This window comes from Macaca mulatta, chromosome 15 (genome assembly GCF_049350105.2).
Source record: "Macaca mulatta isolate MMU2019108-1 chromosome 15, T2T-MMU8v2.0, whole genome shotgun sequence".
Classification (NCBI taxonomy): domain Eukaryota; kingdom Metazoa; phylum Chordata; class Mammalia; order Primates; family Cercopithecidae; genus Macaca; species Macaca mulatta.
Window position 1 is genome coordinate 65,835,463 of NC_133420.1, and position 21,788 is coordinate 65,857,250.

At 42.4% G+C, this 21,788-nt stretch overlaps 1 protein-coding gene and 2 long non-coding RNA genes across 4 annotated transcripts in view; all 3 read right to left on the bottom strand.

Annotated features, from left to right (window-relative positions):
• Positions 1-21,788, bottom strand: part of UBE2R2 (ubiquitin conjugating enzyme E2 R2) — a 114,750-nt gene that overhangs the window by 65,278 nt on the left and 27,684 nt on the right. The window lies entirely within an intron of this gene.
• LOC144334661 (uncharacterized) lies at positions 15,401-18,450 on the bottom strand. The gene is made up of 3 exons (XR_013404772.1): positions 17,318-18,450; positions 16,760-16,822; positions 15,401-15,526 (listed from the first exon to the last, which is right to left on the bottom strand). It is a non-coding gene; the product is annotated as an uncharacterized LOC144334661 (long non-coding RNA).
• On the bottom strand, positions 20,606-21,681 carry LOC144334665 (uncharacterized). Its single transcript, XR_013404776.1, has 2 exons — positions 21,578-21,681; positions 20,606-21,420 (listed from the first exon to the last, which is right to left on the bottom strand). It is a non-coding gene; the product is annotated as an uncharacterized LOC144334665 (long non-coding RNA).

Consider the following 21,788-nt stretch of genomic DNA (forward strand, 5'->3'; position numbering starts at 1 on the left):
CCTCAGGTGATCCACCTGCTCTGGTCTCCCAAAGTGCTAGGATTATAGGTGTGAACCACCACGCCCAGACTATCATGTACTTTCTTTTTCTTCTTTTTTTTTTTCTGTTTTTTTTGTTTTTGTTTTTGGGAGTCTCGCTCTGTTGCACAGGCTGGAGGAGTACAGTCACACGATTTTGGCTCACTGCAACCTCTGCGTCCTGAGTTCAAGTGATTCTCCTGCCTCAGCCTCCTGAGTAGCTGGGACTACAGGTGCATACCACCATGCCTGGTTAATTTTTTGTATTTTTAGTAGAGATGGGGTTTCGCCGTGTTAGCCAGGATGGTCTCCATCTCCTGACCTCATGATCTGCCCAGCTAGGCCTCCCAAAGCAGGTGTGAGCCACCACGCCAGTGTTACTTTTTTGAGGCATGACACCAAAGATTAAAAACCTTAAAGAAAATAACAGATGAATTTTATAAAATAAAAGTTAAACAATTCTATATAACAAAACATACCGTTTATGTTTAAAAAGGCAAAACCATAAAATGGGGGAAATGTTTAAATTTTTTTTCAAAGGGTTATATGAGTGTTTCTAAATCAAGACATAAAGACAAACCCTTCTATAGTAAAACAGGCAAAGGACACAAGCCAAAAAGAAGAAATACACTCTACTACTTACCAGACTATTCATAGATTTTTGAGGATTCTGAGAAGCTTAGCTAGAAAACCACTCCTATAAGCAAAGTGTGTCAGCAACTTTTAAAAACTATAGGATCGCATTTTTTTGTATACCAGTGGGAAAAAATGAGAGCACACAGCATATAATTGAGCCAAAGACAGAAATATATGTCAAACATGTATTTTTTTGACAAGAAAAGAAATGAGCAGTTTGCCTATACTATTTTTGGCAGTCCTGTCTAATTTAGTCACCAGGGAAAGACACTCCCAAATCCTTAAGCAGGGGCTAACATAACGAAAGAAGTTCTGGATATGAGGTTTGCATGACAACCGAATAGGGTTAAATTAAACTACCAGATATGAAGGAGCAAAAGTCTGGGTTATAATGATGGCAAAGGCAAAAGAGAATAAAGAAGGAATCAGGCCGGGCGCGGTGACTCAAGCCTGTAATCCCAGCACTTTGGGAGGCCGAGATGGGCGGATCACGAGGTCAGGAGATCGAGACCATCCTGGCTAATACGGTGAAACCCCATCTCTACTAAAAAATTTAAAAAAAAAAAAAAACTAGCCGGGCGAGGTGGCGGGCGCCTGTAGTCCCAGCTACTTGGGAGGCTGAGGCAGGAGAATGGCGTAAACTCAGGAGGCGGAGCTTACAGTGAGCTAAGATCCAGCCACTGCACTACAGCCTGGGCGACAGAGCGAGACTCCGTCTCAAAAAAAAAAAAGAAGAAATCAGAATCACTAACTTTGGTTGTTTATCATACCAAATGATAAGCAATAAAGCTTTATTATCCACTATTAAAGTGGATCAACAGGCCAGGCATGGTGGCTCACACCTGTAATCCCAGCACTTTGGGAGGCTGAGGCAGGTGGATCATGAGGTCAGGCGTTCAAGACCAGCCTGGCCAACATAGTGAAACCCCGTCTCTACTAAAAATACAAAAAATTAGCCGGGCATGGTGGCGGGTGCCTGTAATCCCAGCTACTTGGGAGGCTGAGGCAGGAGAATCGCTTGAACCTGGAAGGTGGAGGTTGCACTGAGCCAAGATTGTGCCACTGCACTCCAGCCCGGGCGACAGTGTGAGACTCCGTCACAAAAAAAAAAAAGGAAAGAAGGAAGGGAGGGAGGGGAGTAACAAATGGTATCTCTGGGGACAGTCATTTGGAAAAGAAACAACAGACTGAAAAGATTTAAAACCCTCTCATCAATCCATATTTTACTCCATCAAATAACATTCAAGTTTACCTTAAATACGTTATCGCTTTTGAAAAAGCACACAAAATAGATCCTTTAAAATTAAAACTGCAGAAGACAGTTATTACCTAATTACTGAAGACTAGCTTGTTCAAACGTTTTTTATTTGAGACAGGGTCTCACTCTGTCGCCTAGGCTGGAGTGCAGTGACATGATCTCAGCTCACTGCAACCTCCACCTACTGCAACCTCCACCTCCCAGGTTCAAGAGATTCGTGTACCTCAGCCTCCTGAGATGGGATTATAGGCTATGCCTGGCTAATTTTTGTATTTTTGTATTTTGTATTTTTTGTAGAGATGGGGTTTGTAGAGATGTCGGCCAGACTAGTCTCAAACTCCTGACCTCAGGCAATCTGCCCGCCTTGGCCTCCCAAAGTGCTGTGGTTAGAGGCATGAGCCACCAACCCCGGCCTGCTTTTTAAAACTTAACACAGGGTTAACGATTGTGGGAGGGTGTAAGGTGTGGGTGGGGTGTCTCGGTCTGTCACCCAGGCTGGAATGCAGTGGCATGATCATAGTTCACTGCAGCCTTAAACTCCTGGGCTCAAGAGATCATCTCACCTCAGCCTTCCAAGTAGCTAGGGCTACAGGCCACCACACCCACATTATTTATTTAAATTATTTGTAGAGATGGGATCTCACTGTGTTGCCCAGGCTGGCTTCGAACTCCTATACTCAAGTGATCTTTCTGCCTGAGGCAGGAGAATCGCTTGAACCCAGGGGGACAGAGGTTGCAGTGAGCCAAGATGGCGCCACTGTACTCCAGCCTGGGCGACAAGAGTGAGACTCCATCTCCAAAAAAAAGAAATCCTCCATAAACTAAAATGTAAAGAGAATACACTATTAACAGGCATAGTCCTAGAGTAGAATGCAATGATTTAGCACTGATTCTAATTCAATTTTTTTTTTTTTTTTTTTGAGACGGAGTCTCGCTCTGTCGCCCAGGCTGGAGTGCAGTGGCCAGATCTCAGCTCACTGCAAGCTCCGCCTCCCGGGTTCCCGCCATTCTCCTGCCTCAGCCTCCCGAGTAGCTGGGACCACAGGCGCCGCCACCTCGCCCGGCTAATTTTTTGTGTTTTTAGTAGAGACGGGGTTTCGCCGTGTTAGCCAGGATGGTCTCGATCTCCTGACCTTGTGATCCGCCCGTCTCGGCCTCCCAAAGTGCTGGGATTACAGGCTTGAGCCACCGCGCCCGGCCCTAATTCAAATATTTAATATTGGCTGGCAATGGTGACTCATGCCTGTAATCCCAGAACTCTGGGAGGCTGAGGTGGGAGGATTGCTTGAGCTCTATCAGGAGTTGGAAACCAGCCTGGGCAACATGGCGAGACCCCATCTCTAGCAAAATACAAAAAGCCAGGTGTGGTGGTGCATCCCAGCTACTTGGGGGATTGAGACAGGAAGACTGAGCCTGGGAAGTTGTGGCTGCGCCTTGCCAAGATCATGCCACTGCGTTCCAGCCTGGCTGACAAAGTGAGACACCATCTGAGGAAAAAACAAATTTAACATCTATATCACAGATTAAAAATATTCAAAGAACCAAGTGCTTAACAAAATACACTTATTGTTCTCACCTGTTCTCTACCTTCCTATTTTCTTTAATTTCCGATTAGAATGTAAAGATGAGACAGAAGATGTCTCCTGTCTCTCCTGAGACAGGAGAGTATGGAGTACTATCTTTTGATAATGGCAAGCTACCCTTCGGAATCTAAGTTAGTCTTCCTAAGAAGATTCTAGGGTACTTCAGGATACAATGAAAAACAATTGTTATTTACATCATCCAGTAATGTACTATATAGAGATATGTGAAAGTGAATAAGTATTTTACCTTCAGGAATGGGTAAATTAGCTTTTACTATATGCGATTATTCTGTGAGGTGGGGAAAAGAACTTTTGATTAGGAGAAACTGGGTCCTCATAAAGTTAGCATCTTGGCCTTACAGTAATAAGGACTTTCTAACTTATGTGTAATAAATGAAAGAACATACTCCCAAAGTGCTTTAGCCATTATTAAGGAACAACTTCCATCTTAAGGAGCTTAGCTGAAAAAATAGGGGAAAAAAGGACAAATGAACAATAAACTCTCAAAGACCTACAGGCAAAACAGTTCACATGCCACTCAACAATTTGTCAATTTCTATGTACTTAAAAGCATAAAGGTTAACTATGCAGTCTAATCAGCCACTTGTTCACACACACAGCTACATTATTCCACAGTAACATTATTACCCTACAAATAACTAAATATGATTTTCAAGTATAGTTTATCACAGTAACACTTTCTAATTTAAAATTTAAAAGTCAACACTTGGTCACAGTGGCTCACACCTATAATCCCAGTACTTTGGAAGGCCAAGGTGGGTGGATCACCTGAGGTCAGAAGTTCCAGACCAGCCTGGCCAACATGGTGAAACCCCATCAACTAAAAATACAAAACTAGCCGGGTGTGGTGGTGCACACCTGTAATGCCAACTACTTGGGAAGTTGAGGCAGGAGAATCGCCTGAACCTGCAAGGTGGAGGTTGTAGTGAGCTGAGAGAATGCCACTGCACGCCAGCCTGGGCAACAGAGTGAGATTCCATCTCAAAATAAATAAATAAATAAGTAAATAAAAGTCAACACTAATTTCAGTTTAACCACATTAGAATGAACATAAGTACTCATCTCTACTGCCTTCTGAAACCCTACTAAAGTGACAGTAAGGGGAATAAAAAAAAAAAAAAGCATATAAACTCATAAGGGGCCAGGCAGTGTGGCTTACGTCTGTAATCCCAGCACTTCAGGAGGATGAGACGGGCAGATTACCTGAGGTCAAGAGTTAGAGACCAGCCTGCCAACACAGCAAACCCCAGTCTCTACTAACAATACAAAAATTAGACAGGTGTGGTGGCATGCGCCTGTAATCCCAGCTACTCAGAAGGCTGAGGCAGGAGAATCACTTGAACCCAGGAGGTGGAGATTGCAGTAAGCCAAGATTGAGCCACTGCACTCCAGCCTGGGCGACAGAGCAAGACTGTCTCAAAAAAAAAAAAAAAAAAAAAAAGGAAGAAAGGACGGAAGGACAGAAGTAAAGGGGTTTTATAGTTTAATAGAAAATCTGAAATTAACAGATGAGAATGACAAAGGAAACAAAATAAAACGGAAAAAAAAAAAAAAAAACAAACAAGAAAACTTCAGGAAAAACAAAAGATTTTCCAAGAAAGGTAATGTAATCATACACAACTGGGAAGAGTCAACATAATATATATATATAGTTAATATAAGGTAAACACTTGATATTGCTACACTATAATGGGAAAGATAAAGGAAGGGAAAATAGTGATAAGGTAAGGCTGAGTGGTATAAAAGAGCTAAACTCATGTTCCATAATAGTAAATCAATAGAAAATGCTAAAAATTTAAAAATCATTATTTAGAAATCTAGTGGTGGCCGGGCGCGGTGGCTCAAGCCTGTAATCCCAGCACTTTGGGAGGCCGAGACGGGCGGATCACGAGGTCAGGAGATCGAGACCATCCTGGCTAACACGGTGAAACCCCGTCTCTACTAAGAAATACAAAAAACTAGCCGGGCGAGGTGGCAGGCGCCTGTAGTCCCAGCTACTCGGGAGGCTGAGGCCGGAGAATGGCGTGAACCCGGGAGGCGGAGCTTGCAGTGAGCTGAGATCCGGCCACTGCACTCCAGCCTGGGCTACAGAGTGAGACTCCGTCTCAAAAAAAAAAAAAAAAGAAATCTAGTGGTAAGTAATGTACCAGAAAACAAACAAGCCTAGACAAAGGAAATGTGGGAAGGAATAGGTAAAGCAAGAAACTGTTTCACATCATAAGCCTAGTATTAATAGTTTTTTTAATTTTTAAAATTACATATACATAGAGTATTACATTGATAAAAGCAAATAAAAAATTTCAGAAAATAATGCTTTGCTGAGGACTGACTGGGAGTAGGAGGGCCACTTGGGGAAGGGTGAAAAAAAGCATTTACATTTTGTCCTTGGTTCTCACCCATTTACACTTTGGGAAAATCATTCCCTGTCCCTTGCTTGCCAAGCGTGTACACAGTAAAATCAGGACAGGGTAAGAGCCTTGCTAGTATAAGGTTTTGTTTGGTTTTTTGAGGCAGGTTCTATCACCCAGGCTAGAGTAAAATGGCACAATCTCAGCTCACGGCAGCTTCAACCTCTCAGGCTCAAGCAATCCTCCCACCTCAGCCTCCCGAGTAGCTGGGACTGCAGGCACATGCCACCATGCCCAGCTATTTTCTGTTTTGCCATGCTGCCCAGGCTGATTGTGAACTCCTGGGCTCAAGTGATCCGCCCACCTCGGCCTCCCAAAGTGCTGGACTTACAAGCATGAGGCACCTTGCCTGGCTGTAAGGTTTCAATGAAAATAGATGCAGGCTGATTAGCCATCCTCAGCATTCACCGTTCCAGCGTTTCCTCTTACAAGTTCCCTGGCTGGTAGATTATAATTTTAAAAGAAAGTCTCCTTCCACTATGTCTAGGAGTTTCAAAGTACAACTGTATCCAGTATTGTTACATGGTAAAGTGACAGCAATCAGGAAAGATCAATGCTGATTTTGTGTTGCCTGGGGATCATCCTCCTCTCAGCAGCAAACAAGAACTTGAACTGAACTGGGATTTCCATTATTTCCCCAATATACATAACCAAACACAGTAGCTGAAAACCCCAGGAAAAAGAAACTCATGAACCAAAATAATTAATCACCCAAAGAGTACATACAACTCTATCAAGAGATGGACAAAAACCAGATAAAATATACCATTCTGAATTCCTAAGTTTCTTAAATATATTATCATGCTTATTTTAAGTTCTTGGTCCATCTGTTCCAAAATCCAACAACATTTTCTACAAGACACAAAAAAGACTGAAAAAAATAAAAGGAGAGAAAAATATCATAGGAAAAAAATAAACTGAAGGAAAGCTGAAGAAACAATCTGATAAAATGAAATTCAAGACAAAAAAACGCCATGAGGGGCAGTATGTACTGATAAAAGGAATAATAAAACAAGAAGATACAACCATAACAAACATGTATGCATGTTTGTGATCTAGAAATTACAGTAACAAAATATGTCAAGTAACAAATGAGAGAATGCAGATAAAAATGTATGAATTAACTATTGCGGCCAAGAATGGTGGCTCATGCCCATCACTGACAGTGATAATCCTAGCACTTTGGGAAGCTGAGGTGGGTGGATCATTTAAGCCCTGGAGTTCAAGACCAACCTGGACAACATAGTGAAACTCTGTTTCTACAAAAAATAAAAAAATGTGGAGGTGGGTGCCTGCCTGTAGTCCCAACTACCCAGGAGGCTGAGATGGGAGGATCACCTGAGCCTGGGAGGGCAAGGCTGCAGTGGGCCGTGATTGTGCCACTGCACTCCAGTCTGGGTGACAGAGTGAGACCCCGTCTGGAAAAAAAAAAAAAAATTGCACTTGCAGATTTTAATACTCCCTTCTCAGAAACGAATAGATCATGCAGAAAAAAATAAAAGTACTGAAGATCTGAACAATATAATTAACAATTCTGGGCTGGGCACAGTGGCTCACACCTGTAATCCTAGCACTTTGGGAGGAGGCCGAGGCAGGCGGATCACGTAAAGTCAGGAGTTCAAGACCAAACTGGCCAACATGGTAAAACCCCATCTCTATAAAAAATACGAAAACTAGCCAGGCGTGGTGGCAGGCGCCTGTAACCCCAGCTACTTGGTACGCTGAGGCAGGAGAATCGCTTGAATCCAGGAGGTAGAAGTTGCAGTGAGCTGAGATTGCACCATTGCACTCTGGCCTGGACAACAAGAGCGAAATGCCATCTCGAAAAAAAGAAAAAAACCAATTATCAACCATTAGATAATACACAGAACTCTGTACACAGCAAAGATAAAGAAGGAAGTCTTTTCAAACACACGTTTACAGCCATAAAGCAAGCCTCAATAAAGTCCAAATAACCGGTATCACAGAGATCACATTAACTATGATATAATGAAATTAGATATTAATACCAAAATGAGAGTTTTGTTAAAAACCAATATATTGGCCGGGCGCGGTGGCTCAAGCCTGTAATCCCAGCACTTTGGGAGGCCGAGACGGGCGGATCACGAGGTCAGGAGATCGAGACCATCCTGGCTGACACAGTGAAACCCCGTCTCTACTTTAAAAAAATACAAAAAACTAGCCGGGCGAGGTGGCGGCGCCTGTAGTCCCAGCTACTCGGGAGGCTGAGGCAGGAGAATGGCGTGAACCCGGGAGGCGGAGCTTGCAGTGAGCTGAGATCCGGCCACTGCACTCCAGCCTGGGCGGCAGAGCGAGACTCCGTCTCAAAAAAAAAAAAAAAAAAAAAAAAAAAACCAATATATTTAGAAACTAAAACATACTAAGTGACTCTGTTAAAAAGAAAAATAAAGGAAACTAAGAAACTTTGTGAAAACACTACATTTTGTGGGACACAGTTAAAATAATTCATAAAAAAATTACACCATTAGGGGACGGGTGCAGTGGTTCCCGCCTGTAATCCCAGCACTTTGGGAGGCTGAGGTGCTAGGATGGCTTGAGCCCAAGAGTTTGATACCAGCTTGAGAAACACAGCAAGATCTGGACTCTACAAAGTATTTTTTTAAATTAGTTAGGTGTGGTGGCACATGCCAATATTCCCAGCTGGGGTGACAGAGAGGCCCTGTCTTGGAAAAAAAAAATAGGGAGGAAGTAACAGAAATAAGGTTGCTTGCACAGACCAATGACAACATGGGCCATAAAACTGAGGACTGTGATAAATTAATCATCTGTGCCTGACATCTAGAAAAAATTAAGATGTTTGTGGGTGGATAAATGAATCAGCAGAAATTTGAAAATGGTGAGAATATGTAATAGAATTAAAATAGAAAAGGTAGGCCAGGCACAGTGGCTCATGCCTGTAATCTCAGCACTTTGGGAGGCCAAGGCGGGCAGATGACCTGAGAGTGGGAGTTTCAGACCAGCAACCAACATGGAGAAACCCCGTGTCTACTAAAACTACAAAATTAGCCAGGCATGGTGGTGCATGCCATAATCCCAGCTACTTGGGAGGCTGAGGCAGAATCGCTTGAACCCAGGAGGCGGAGGTTGCGGTGAGCTGAGGTCACACCATTGCACTCCAGCCTGGGTAACAAGAGCGAAACTCCATCTCAAAAAAAAAAAAAAAAAGAGAGAGAGAGAAAAAAGGTAAAGCCAGGTAAGTCTTGCTTTAGAAGAGAGAATCTATTTTTTTTTTTTTTTTGAGACAGAGGGAGAGATAATCTTTTTACATACTCAGAACCAAGTACAGATAGTAGGTCTTAAATAAATACTTGAAAAAAATTTCTGAAGTGCTGGAAAATAGTTCCTACACAAATAATCTACATAATATGTTTCCCTTACTGCTAAAACAGCCGGGCCTTCCATCTTAACTGCTTTTTTTTCCTTTGTTAAAAATTAATTATAATTTTCATTCATACTTTTTTTTTTTGAGACAGAGTCTTGCTCTGTTGCCCAGGCTGGAGTGCAGCAGTGCAATCTTGGCTCACTGCAACCTCCACCTCCTGGGTTCAAGCAATTCTCATGCCTCAGCCACCCAAGTAGCTGGGATTACAGGTGTGCACCACCATGTCCAGCTAATTTTTGTATTTTTAGGAGACAGGGTTTCACCATGTTGGCCAGGCTAGTCATGAATTCCTGATCTCAAGTGATCCATCTGCCTCGGCCTCCCAAAGTGCCTGAGCCACTGCACACGGCCCCATACTTGTTAATTTGAAGAAAACTTAAGATAAAATTAAAATCATCAATAGAACAGTAAACACAGTTACCTACCACTCAGCATGACCCTGAAAGAGGGAAAGGCAAGGCCTAAAAGAAAATAGGCCACCTGTCTTAGAAAGCAAGGAAGTAAAGAATGGGTCTTTCTCATTCACAGCATTCTCCTCGTCCAATCTCCCAGGATTGTGCCAAAGAACTTGGCATCAACTAACCACACCTGAAACTGCTGCCAATGTGTAGAAGTCTTAGCCAGATTTGTCCCCATTTATATTTATACTCAAGTGGACAACTGTCACCAGGTGGCAGCAAACCACAGCTAGGACCAGGTCAGATTTGGATCATGCAGCTGAATTCCTATAACTCCAGGCCAGCTAGAAATAACACTAGTGTGATCAAATTTTGTTTTTGAGATGGGGTCTGCTCTATCACGCAGGCTGAAATGCAGTAGTACAATCATAGCTCACTGTACCCTCAACCTCATGGACTCAAGTGATCCTCCTGCCTCAACCTCCCAAGTAGCAGGGACTATAGGCACATGCCATCCCACCTGGCTAATTTTTTTTATTTTTTGTAGAGACAGGGTCTCACTATGTTGCCTAGGCTGGTGTTGATCTTCTGGTCTAGCGGTCCTCACTCTCACCCTCCCAACGTGCTGGGATTACAGGCCTGAGCCACTACACCTGGCCTGACTAAATATTTTGAACCCCACCTATCTCATTATGGTGGAGTCTTACTTACTACCAATCAGACAATTATCCTGAACCTTCTAAAATATTACTTTCTGGATGTAGATAATATTTTAATACTTTAATATAGTTATATATTTAAATAATACTATTTATGCCAATGTAATATGCATGCATGTAAAACACACTTTATGTGAATGTATACCATTATTACCCATTTAATGAAATAGGAGGAGTCCATTGAGATATAAATAAACGAATAAATTGGAAGTTCAATAGCAATAGGATGTTTATGTAGTTTGAAAACATCTCCTCACAAAATACTCATTAATTACAAGAAAAAAGTAACTTGATAGTGGAGAAGCCTGGCAAACATCTTCTAAGTGACCTAAGTGGACATCACCAGAAAAGAGACAAATCAAATTCATGTGCCACCTAAAAAGAAAATAAAGAACACAGAGAAATTTTACCAAAATTGAAAGAGATTCCACAAAGCAAGTGACCTGTACTGCCGAAACTATAAAGGTCATGAAAGTCTAGGACATGACTAAGGAACAGGCTGAAAGAGACTACAGAAACAGGATAACTAAAAGCAAATACATGGCTCTGAACCAGATCCTTCTGCTACAAAGAACATTATTATAACTGACAAAATTAAATGGGGGCTGAGAATTATTAACTTCATAATTGTTGATAATAATTATAATGATGTGGAATGCACTTGTCTGTAGGAAATACACTTTAAAACATTAAGAGGAATGGTGAAACTATCAGAGGTTGGCAACTCACCCTCAAATGGTTCAGGAAAATAGTTCTTTGAACTTGTCTGTAAGTTTCTGGTTGTTTAAAAATTTTTATTTTAATTGTTTTTCAAAGAGTGCCTACCAAAGGATATGAACAAACATACTACAATTTTGCCTAAGGATTCAGAGGGGAACAGAAGTGAGAATACAAATAAAAAGAAATTAATACACATATGCATACCAGCAAGAAGAAAAGGCCTGGAAGGCCAAAATGGTTAAGAAATATTAATGAGGCCGGGCGCGGTGGCTCACGCCTGTAATTCCAGCACTTTGGGAGGCCGAGGCGGGCAGATCACAAGGTCAAGAGATCAAGACCATCCTGGCTAACATGGTGAAACCCCATCTCTACCAAAAATACAAAAAATTAGCCTGGCGTGGTGGCGGGCACCTGTAGTCCCAGCTACTGAGGAGGCTGAGGTGGGAGAATGGCTTGAGCCCGGGAGGCGGAGCTTGCAGTGAGCCGAGATTGCGCCACTGCACTCCAGCCTGGGTGACAGAGCAAGACTCTGTATCAAAAAATAAAAATTAAAAAAAAAAAGAAATATTAATGAGAAGTATGATTATGAACTAAACCCTAGAACAATAACCAAAAAATTTGGTTTAAGTAAATATTGGCATAAGTGACTGCATCTGGGGGCAGGGCTCACCTGAAGTATAGCTTTATGCTAGAGGTGACCATAAGAAGTCAACAAAAAGACTCACTTTCTCTCCATTTTTATAAGAGCTGAAAGGGGTTGCTACTGAATAGTGGGGAACAGTAGGGAACTGATTGTTCCTTATTGTAAGTCTTACACCACGTTAGTCTTAAAACTATGTATGTGAACTATTTTTATAAATAAACAATTAAATGTAATAAAAACGAGCAAAACAAGTTTGAAATCAGTAATATGAAGGCAAAAAAGAATCTGGGTTGGCAGGATTTGTAGGGGCAGACAAATTTAAGAGGTTAAGATTAAGCCAGAAGTTGGGAAGCTAGATACACAGGTCAGTTATCAGCCATAAGGACATAGATGAAACTTGGTATTGCAGAGGGCATCAAACCATGAGTTTGGTAGGCTCATGTGTTCAGCTGATTTATCAGGGAATAGTAGATCTAGTATCATGGGATGAAGAATGGTTACAGGTGACTGAGAAATGAAGCAACTGATGGCAGCCTCATTCCCAGTCTCTGCAGCAATCCTCTTTGCAGTTACTGCCGCTTTAAACACATCCACAGAATTTGGGCATCCCTAACTCCTAAGAGAAATTCTGACTTGATTTTTAGAGCTCTAGATCCTCAGCCTCAATCCAATCCTTGATGGTCTAATTACTGGACGCCAAGCTGAATACCACTGTGTGCTCTACCTCTAATTCCAAAATTCTTGTTCTGATAGCATATTTAGTTTCTGCTTGCCATGCCCCATGTGCTTCTCTTAAGGCTGTACTCTGTCACAGACTCCAGCCCAGTGCAAGCATTTCTCTGGTCCTCTTACCAAACAACTACCTGACAAATTTCTGTGTAAATATCCAAGTGTCACCTGCTTTGGAGGCAGGAAAAAATATAGACATAAACAGACAAACTTGTATAGGCTGCAGAACCAGGAATGAAAACTAATCACTGAAACCTTGGACCACTCCCAGTGAACCTTAGTTTCCTATACATATAGAATTGGGTCAATGGTACTTGTCTCATTGGGTTGTTGCAGGAATACAAAGAGGGGGTCTGGTTCTGTTTCCCAGGCTGGAGTGCAGTGGTAAAATCTTGGCTTGGCTCACTGCAACCTCCACCTCTTGGGCTCAAGTCACTCTCCCATGTCAGCCTCCTAGGCAACTGGAACTAGCGGCACATGCCACCAGCCACCCAGCTTTTTTTTTTTTTTTTTTTTTAAGTAGAGATGAGGTTTCACCATGTTGTCCAGGCCAGTCTTGAACTCCTGAGCTCAAGCACCCTGCCTGCCTCAGCCTCCCAAAGTGCTGGGATTACAGGTGTCCATCCACACTCTTGAATCTTAAAACAACCCTATGAGTCAGTTATTATCATCAAATCTATATTACAAATAAGGAAAATGAATACAAAGAATTTAACAAACTTGCACAGGATCACACAGCTAAGTAACTAATGGATGGTTGATATTACTTACATCTCTCTTTATATATACCTACGTATAACAGATATTTCTTTATATATTCAGTATACATATATATACACGTATGTGTATATACACACATACACACAAAAAGATAAGGATATTTCCCTACTCAGTGCAGAGCAGTGCACATGTTAATCACTCAATAAAAAGGATTTTATTTATTTTTTTGAAATGAAGTTTTGCTCTTGTTGCCCAGGTTGGAGTGCAATGGCAAGATATCAGCTCACTGCAACCTCCACCTCCCAGGTTCAAGAGATTATCCCGTCTCAGCCTCACAAGTAGCTGGGATTACAGGCAAGCCCCATCACGCCCGGCTAATTTTTGTATTTTTGGTAGAGACAGGGTTTCTCCATATTGGTCAGGCTGGTCTCGAACTCCCAACCCCAAGTGATCCGCCCTCCTCTGCCTCCCAAACTATTGGGATTACAGGTGTGAGCCACCGCACCCGGTCTAAACAGGAGTTATTATTATCTTTGTAGTACTCTGATAAATTAGACAACTTTCTCATTTTAAGATTAGACTCAGCCCGGTGTGGTAGGTCACGCATGTAATCCCAGCACTGTGGGAGGCCAAGATGGTTGGATCACCTGAGGTCAAGAGCTCGAGACCAGCCTGGTCAACCTGGTGAAACCTGTCTCTACTAAAAATACAGAAATTTGCTGGACATGGTGGCGGGCACCTATAACAACCTCAGCTATTCGGGAGGCTGAGGCAGGAGAACTACTGGAACTCGGGAGGCGGAGGTTGCAGTAAGCCGAGATCATGCCACTGCACTCCAGCCCAGGTTACAACAGTGAGACTCCATCAAAAAAAAAAAAAAAAAAGGATTTTATAGCTATATGGTATCAGAGCTGAAGGGCAGAATTCAATCTTCCGTAGTCTTTTGAAACTGAGGTGATATACTAAGTCTTTTGAAAACCGTAACCCAGCCCCCACCTAAATTAATCCTTGACTGATTTGAGGTGAACAGCCCCACATCCTATCTACCTAGTAAAAGAAAGAGGGAGAAACATATCATCTTAGTCTCTAGGATTCTTTTGTATGCAAAGTCTGGTATACAATTTAAAAAATTAAGAAGTATGGAAAGAGGTAGAATGATGACCGATAAGAGGAGAAAAAAGTAGGGAAACAAATCCACAGATGATTCAGATATTGGAGCTGGCAGACACGGATTTTAAAATGACTATGATTAGTATGTTAAAAGAAAATAAAAGAAAAAATTGCACAAAATGAATTTATGAAATTTGGAATGAATTTTAACAGAATACTGGAAACTATTTAAAAAATTAAAACCTGAAATACAGTACTTAGAATCTGTAACTCATTGGATAAATTTAACAGCAGACTTGAGACAGTATAAAACAGAATTAGTTAACTTAAATTCAAGTCAACAAGCCGGGCGCGGTGGCTCCTGCATGTAATCCTAGCACTTTGGGAGTCAGAGGTGGGTGGATCACCTGAGGTCAGGAGTTCGAGAACAGCCTGACCAACATGGTGAAACCCTGTCTCTACTAAAAATACAAAAAAAACTAGCCGAGCATGGTGGCACATGCCGGTAATCCCAGCTACTTGGGAGGCTGCAGTAGGAGAATCTGTTAAACCCAGGAGGCAGAGTTGCAGTGAGCCAAGATCACGCCACTGTACTCCAGCCTGGGCAATAAGAGCAAAACTCCATCTCAAAAAAAAAAAAATTCAGGTCAAATCCAAACTGAAGCACAGAAAACAAGGGCAAAAAGGACAGAACACACTGTAGGAGACACACAGAACATAGTCAAAAATTCTACTATACATAGGTTAATGAAGAGGAGAGAGAGAATGAAGCAGCAATATTTGAAGATATAATGGCTATGAATTTTCCAAAACTAATGAAAGATAAAGAAACTCAGCGAACCAGAGACAGGAAAGAAAACCACGCTCATGCACATCATAAACTGTTGAAAACAAACACAAAGAGTAAATATTAAAAGCAGCCAGAGGAAAAAAGACATTACTTTAAATGCAGCAATAACAGCATTACTACAAGAAATTAAGAAAGCCAGGGCTGGGCGCAGTGGCACACGCCTGTAATCCCAGCACTATGGGAGGCTGAACCAGGAGGATCACTTGAGGCCAGAGTTCAAGACCAGCCTGGCCAACAGGCTGAAACCCCATCTCCACTAAAAATACAAAAATTAGCCAGGTATGATGGCGCATACCTGTAATCCCAGCTACTCGGGAGGCTGAGGCAGGAAAATCGCTGGAACTCGGGTGGCAGAGGTTGCAGTGAGCCAAGATCATGCCACTGTACTTCAGACTGGGCAACAGAGTGACACTCTGTCTCAAATAAATAAAGCCAGAAAACAATAAAATGAAAACTTCATAGTACTGAAAGGGGGAAAAAAAAACCCACCCTATAATTCTATATCCAGAAAAAAAAAATCCTTCAAAAATTATAGCAAAATAAAGATGTTTTCAGGCAAATAAAAACTGAGACAGGTTGTTGATGGCAGATCTGCACTATAAAAATTATTGAAAGTTCACTAAGCTGAAGGAAAATCTCTCAGATAAAAGTACCACTTCAGGAAGAAATGAGAAACACCATTAACGAAAATATGTGGTTAAATTCAAAAGAATAATATTTGTGACACATAAAAACTATATAAAACTCAATAAATGAAATTTTATTGGAAAACAACCATCCTCATTTATTTATAACTTATCTGTGGCTGCTTTAATGCTACAATGGCAGAGTTTAGCAGCTGCAAGAGACCATATGTGGTGTTCTCATCACTTCACGCTGCTGCGTGACATATCACAAAATTACAGTGATATAGTAGCTATCTTTGACAGTGTTTTGAGAGTCACACATAATGCTGTACTGGGATATTTTATTTTTTATTGTCATTGCTTAACCCATCATATCAAAACCAAAAAAAAAAAAAGAGAGAGAGAAAAGTGGACTTGAAATGTCATACTTTCAGGCACAAGGAATGTTTTGTCAAATTAAATGACAAAGCATTGTCTTTATTATGCAATGACAACGTAACTATCCTTAAAAAAAATAACCTATTCATAGACATTACCAAATTACACTCATCACACAACAGTACCTAACTCACGGGAAAATAGTAGGAAAAAATTAGAATATTTTATTTTTGAGATGGAGTCTCGCTCTGTTACCTAGGCTAGAGTGCAGTGGTGCAATCTCAGCTCACTGCAACCTCTGCTTCCTGGGTTCAAGCGATTCCCCTGCCTGAGCCTCCCGAGTAGGTGAGATTACAGGCTCTCGTGCCACCACGCCTGGCTAATTTTTTTTTTTTTTTTTTTTTTTGAGACAGAGTCTCGCTCTGTCACCCATGCTGGAGTGCAGTGGCACGATCTCAGTTCACTGCAAGCTCCGCCTCCCGGGTTCACGCCATTCTGCCTCAGTCTCCCGAGTAGCTGGGACTACAGGTGCCCGCCACCACGCCAGGCTGATTTTTTATATTTTTAATAGAGACGGGGGCTTTCACCGTGGTCTTGATCTCCTGACCTTGTGATCCTCCCACCTCGGCCTCCCAAAGTGCTGGGATTACAGGTGTGAGCCACCATGCCCAGCCAATTTTTTTTTTTTTTTTTTAGTAGAGACAGAGTTTTGCCATGTTGGCCAGGCTGGTCTCAAACTCCTGACCTCAGATGATCTGCCCAACTCAGCCTCCCAAAGTGCTGGGATTACAGGTGTGAGTCACTGTACCCGGCCTAGAAAATTTTACATGGAGTTATCACAGTAGAATTTCTTCGTAAAATAATGAAAATAAAACAGCAACGAAATTAGGTGAATGGCTCATTTGTTAGCCTATCAAGAACTACTTACTAATGATTAGTTCATTAAATCATATTTGGTTATATCAGTCAAAGAAATATATCCAGGCCAGCTGAGAGAGTGCGGTGGCTCACGCCTGTAATCCCAGCACTTTGGGAGTCCGAGGCGGGCAGCTCACAAGGTCAGGAGATCAAGACCATCCTGGCTAACACAGCGAAACTCCAAAATAGAAAAAATTAGTCAGGCGTGGTGGTGGGCGCCTGTAGTCCCAGCTACTAGGGAGGCTGATACAGAATGGCGGCAGTGAGCCGAGATCGTGCCACTGCACTCCAGCCTGGGCAACAGAGCGAGAGACTGTCTCAAAAAAAAAAAAAAAAGAAAAAAGAAATGTACCCAGGTGGCCCACACCTACAATCCCAGTACTTGGGGAGGCTGAAGCAGGTAGATCACCTAAGATCAGGAGTTCGAGGCCAGCCTGGCCAAAATGGTAAAACCCCACCTCTACCAAAAATTAAAAAATTATCTGGGCACGGAGGGGGGCACCTGCAATCCCAGCTATCGGGGAGGCTGAGACAAGAGAATCGCTTGAACCTAGGGGGTGGAGTTGCAGTGAGCCAAGATCATGCCACTGCACTCCAGCCTGGGCAACAAGAGTGAAACTCCATCTCAAAAACAAAAAAAAAAGAAAAAAAAAAATGTGTCCAGAGGAAATAAGATTATTAGCTTTTTGGTGAGAACAGTTGCTCAGTAAGTTGAGGATACTGTAAGCAACATCAACAGTCGATTAAAAAAACAAGGCAACGAAGGCTGGCCTTGGTGGCTCACGCCTATAATCTCAACACTTTGGAAGGCTGAGGCAGGTGGATCATTTGAGGTCAGGGGTTCAAGACCAGCCTGACCAACATGGTGAAACCCCGTCTCTACTAACAACACAAAAAAATTAGCCAGTCGTGGTGGCACATGCCTGTAATCCCAGCTACTCGGGCGGGTGAGGCAAGAGAATCGCTTGAACCCGAGAGGCAGAAGTTGCAGTGAGCCAAGATCATACCACTACACTCCAGCCTAGGCCGCAGAGCAAGACTGTGTCTCCAAAAAAAAAAGAAAAAAAAAAGGCAAATGATTTCGAATGGTTTTCCCTGGCTCTAGAGGAGTCAACATATGTTACTGATACTGCTCAGTTGAAACTGAGGTGATATACTAAGTCTTTTGAAAACTGTAACCCAGCCCCCACCTAAATCAATCCTTGACTGATTTGAGGTGAACAGCCCCACATCCTATCTACCTAGCAAAAGAAAGAGGGAGAAAGATATCTTAGTCTCTAGGATTCTTTTGTATGCAAAATAATTTTGAGCAAATTAGTCCTTAGTCTCTAGGATTCTTTTGTATGAAAAAGAATTTATTTGAGCAGTCAATACAGACTTCGAAGCGACTGAATAATTAGCCTCTCTAATGAATGTTCGGACCACCACCACCAAGAATATTTTCAAACTTGGAAAAACACTAATTCAGTTCAACCTGAAATGGAATCTGCTAAAGAAACATTACAACTGATTGTAAAAAAAAAATATGTGTGGGACGGCCGGGCGTGGTGGCTCATGCCTGTAATCCCAGCAGTTTGGAAGGCCGAGTCAGGCAGATCATCTGAAGTCAGGAGTTCGAGACCAGCCTGACCAATATGGTGAAGACCTGTCTCTACTGAAAATACAAAATCAGCCGGGCATGGTGGTGCATACCTGTAATCCCAGTTACTGGGGAGGCTGAGGCAGAAGAATCACTTGAACCCGGGAGGCGAGGCGAAGGCTGCAGTGAGCTGAGATTGCGCCACTGCACTCCAGCCTGGGCGATAAGAGTGAAACTCCGTCTCAAAAACATATATATATATATTTATATACATATATATTTATGTGTGTGGAACAGAAAAAGTCTTATTAATTGGACAAATTAATAAAACTTGTGAAAATATAAAACGCAATAAAATATTCCAAGCTTATGTTTACTCATTGTATTATTCATCAGCAGGTACTGATGGCAGTGATGTTTTAACTGCAATTTTTTGAGCTTGGGATCAAGACAAATTTTTCTGAAGAAGTAACCTCAACTACCATTATAGAACACTAAATGGCCTTGGAAATAAGCTTTTTCTGCAAGCTTGATAATGCCTCTTAATAGATTTTTAAACTAAAATTATATGACAAATAGCACTTATGTACAAAACTTATGCTGTGGCAAAACCCAAAATATTTGGATGAAAACAAAGGTTGTGTGAATTATAAGTAATGTCAAACATCTCTATAAACTTCCTGGGTTTTTTTTTGTTTTTTTTTTTTTTGAGACAAAGTCTGGCTCTGTCGCCAGGCTCTGTTGCCTCCCGGGTTCACCCATTCTCCTGCCTCAGCCTCTCAAGTAGCTGGGACTACAGGCACCTGCCACCACACCCGGCTAATTTTTGTATTTTCAGTAGAAATGGGGTTTCACCATGTTTGCCAGGATGGTCTCGATCTACTGACCTTGTGATCCGCCCGCCTCGGCCTCCCAAAGTGCTGGGATTACAGGCGTGAGCCACAGCCCCCGGTCAAACTTCCTGTTTTAAACAAAAATTAAGAAGTAGGCTGGGCGCAGTGGCTCACGCCTGTAATCCCAGCACTTTGGGAGGCCAAGGCAGGTAATTTGAGATAAGGAGTTCAATATCAGCCTGGACAACACGGTGATGCCCCATCTCTACCAAAAATACAAAATTAGCCAGGTGTGGTGGCAGAAGCCTATAATCCCAGCTACTAGGGAGGCTGAGGCAGGAGGATCGCTTGAATCCAGGAGGATCACTCAAACCCAGGAGGACTGCTCGAACCCAGGAGGCAGAGGTTGCAGTGAGCTGAGATCACGCCACTGCCCTATAGCCTGGGAGACAGAGCCAGACTCCATCTCAAAAAAACAACAAAAAACAAAAAAGTTAAGAAGTAAAATCTCGGCCGGGCGCGGTGGCTCAAGCCTGTAATCCCAGCACTTTGGGAGGCCGAGACGGGCGGATCACGAGGTCAGGAGATCGAGACCATCCTGGCTAACACGGTGAAACCCCGTCTCTACTAAAAAATACAAAAAACTAGCCGGGCGAGGTGGCGGGCGCCTGTAGTCCCAGCTACTCGGGAGGCTGAGGCAGGAGAATGGCGTAAACCCGGGAGGCGGAGCTTGCAGTGAGCCGAGATCGCGCCACTGCACTCCAGCCAGACTCCGTCTCAAAAAAAAAAAAAAAAAAAAAGAAGTAAAATCTCCATTTCCAGACAAATTTGCTATGAATATATTTTCCTTTTTTTCCTACCTGCTGCATTACTACTAATGAAGTTGAGTGATTTTTTTAAAAAAGAGGTCTGCTTGCCCGGGCACGGTGGCTCACACCTGTAATCCCAGCACTTTGCGAGGCCAAGGTGGGCAAATCACCTGAGTTTAGGAGTTCTAAACCAACCTGGCCAACATGGAGAAACCCCATCTCTACTAAAAATACAAAAATTAGCTGGGCGGGATGGTACATACCTGTAATCCCAGCTATTCGGGAGGCTCAGGCAGAAGAATCGCTTCATCCCCACGAGGTGGAGGTTGAGGTTGCGGTGAGCCAAGATAGCACCACTGCACTCCAGTCTGGGCGACAGAGCAAGACTCTGTCTCAAAAAAAAAAAAGTGGTCTGCTTTTTTTTTTTGTAAACAGGGTCTCACAACTGTCACTCAGGCTGCCATGCAGTAGCACGATCACAGCCTGGGCTCAAGCCATCCTCCCACCTCAGCCTTCCAAGTAGCTGGAACTACAAGCATGTGTCATGGCACATGGTTAGAATATATTTCCTGAGCTCAAACTGCAGCCTCGGCAGTGTTTTTCAGACCTTCAGCCAAGTACAAAGGAAATATATATACATCAAAATCCAGTTAACTGTGCAACTGTAGTGCGTCCACCTACTCTTTAACTGGAAGCGATTAATCTACACTATAACGGCACGCTAAAAAGCAAATATCGAGAAGAATCTAACAGAATTCTATACATTGCCTTCCAAGCAATAAATATCCCAATGAAAATCATATGCCCATGTACTAGTATCTGCATTTAGCAGTACCAATCTGTATGAAAAGACATTTTCAAAGAGGAAATCTCATTCGAGATCAACATGAGCAATCCATTTTAATGAAAACAATAACCTTAAGCAATGCAATTATCCATCCCTCCAAAATTAATTCAATTCTTAATGAGACCTGCATTACCAAAAAAATTTCGATTATTTTCATTTTGAATTTTGTCAATACCAATTGGTGGAAATTTCTCTTCTCTCTTGTAATATAAATCTATCACCCAGGCTGGAGTGCAGGGCCATGATCAAGGTTCACTGCAGCCACAACCTCCCAGGCTCAGGTGATCCTCCCACCTCAGCCTTCCACGTAGCTGGGACTACAGGCGTGCACTACCATGCCCAGCTGATTTTTTGTGGAAACGAGGTCTTACTATGTCACCCAGGCTGGTGGAGAATTCCTGGGCTCAAGTGATCCTCTGACCTCGGCCTTTCAAAGTGCTGGGATTACAAGTATGAGCCACTTTGCCCAGCCTAAATATAGTTATCTTTAATTTTGCCTCCAAGCCTGCAAAAAGTAAAACATCTGCTACCTAGCCTTTTACAGAAAAAGAATGCCAACCACTGAACTATATAATGACTTAC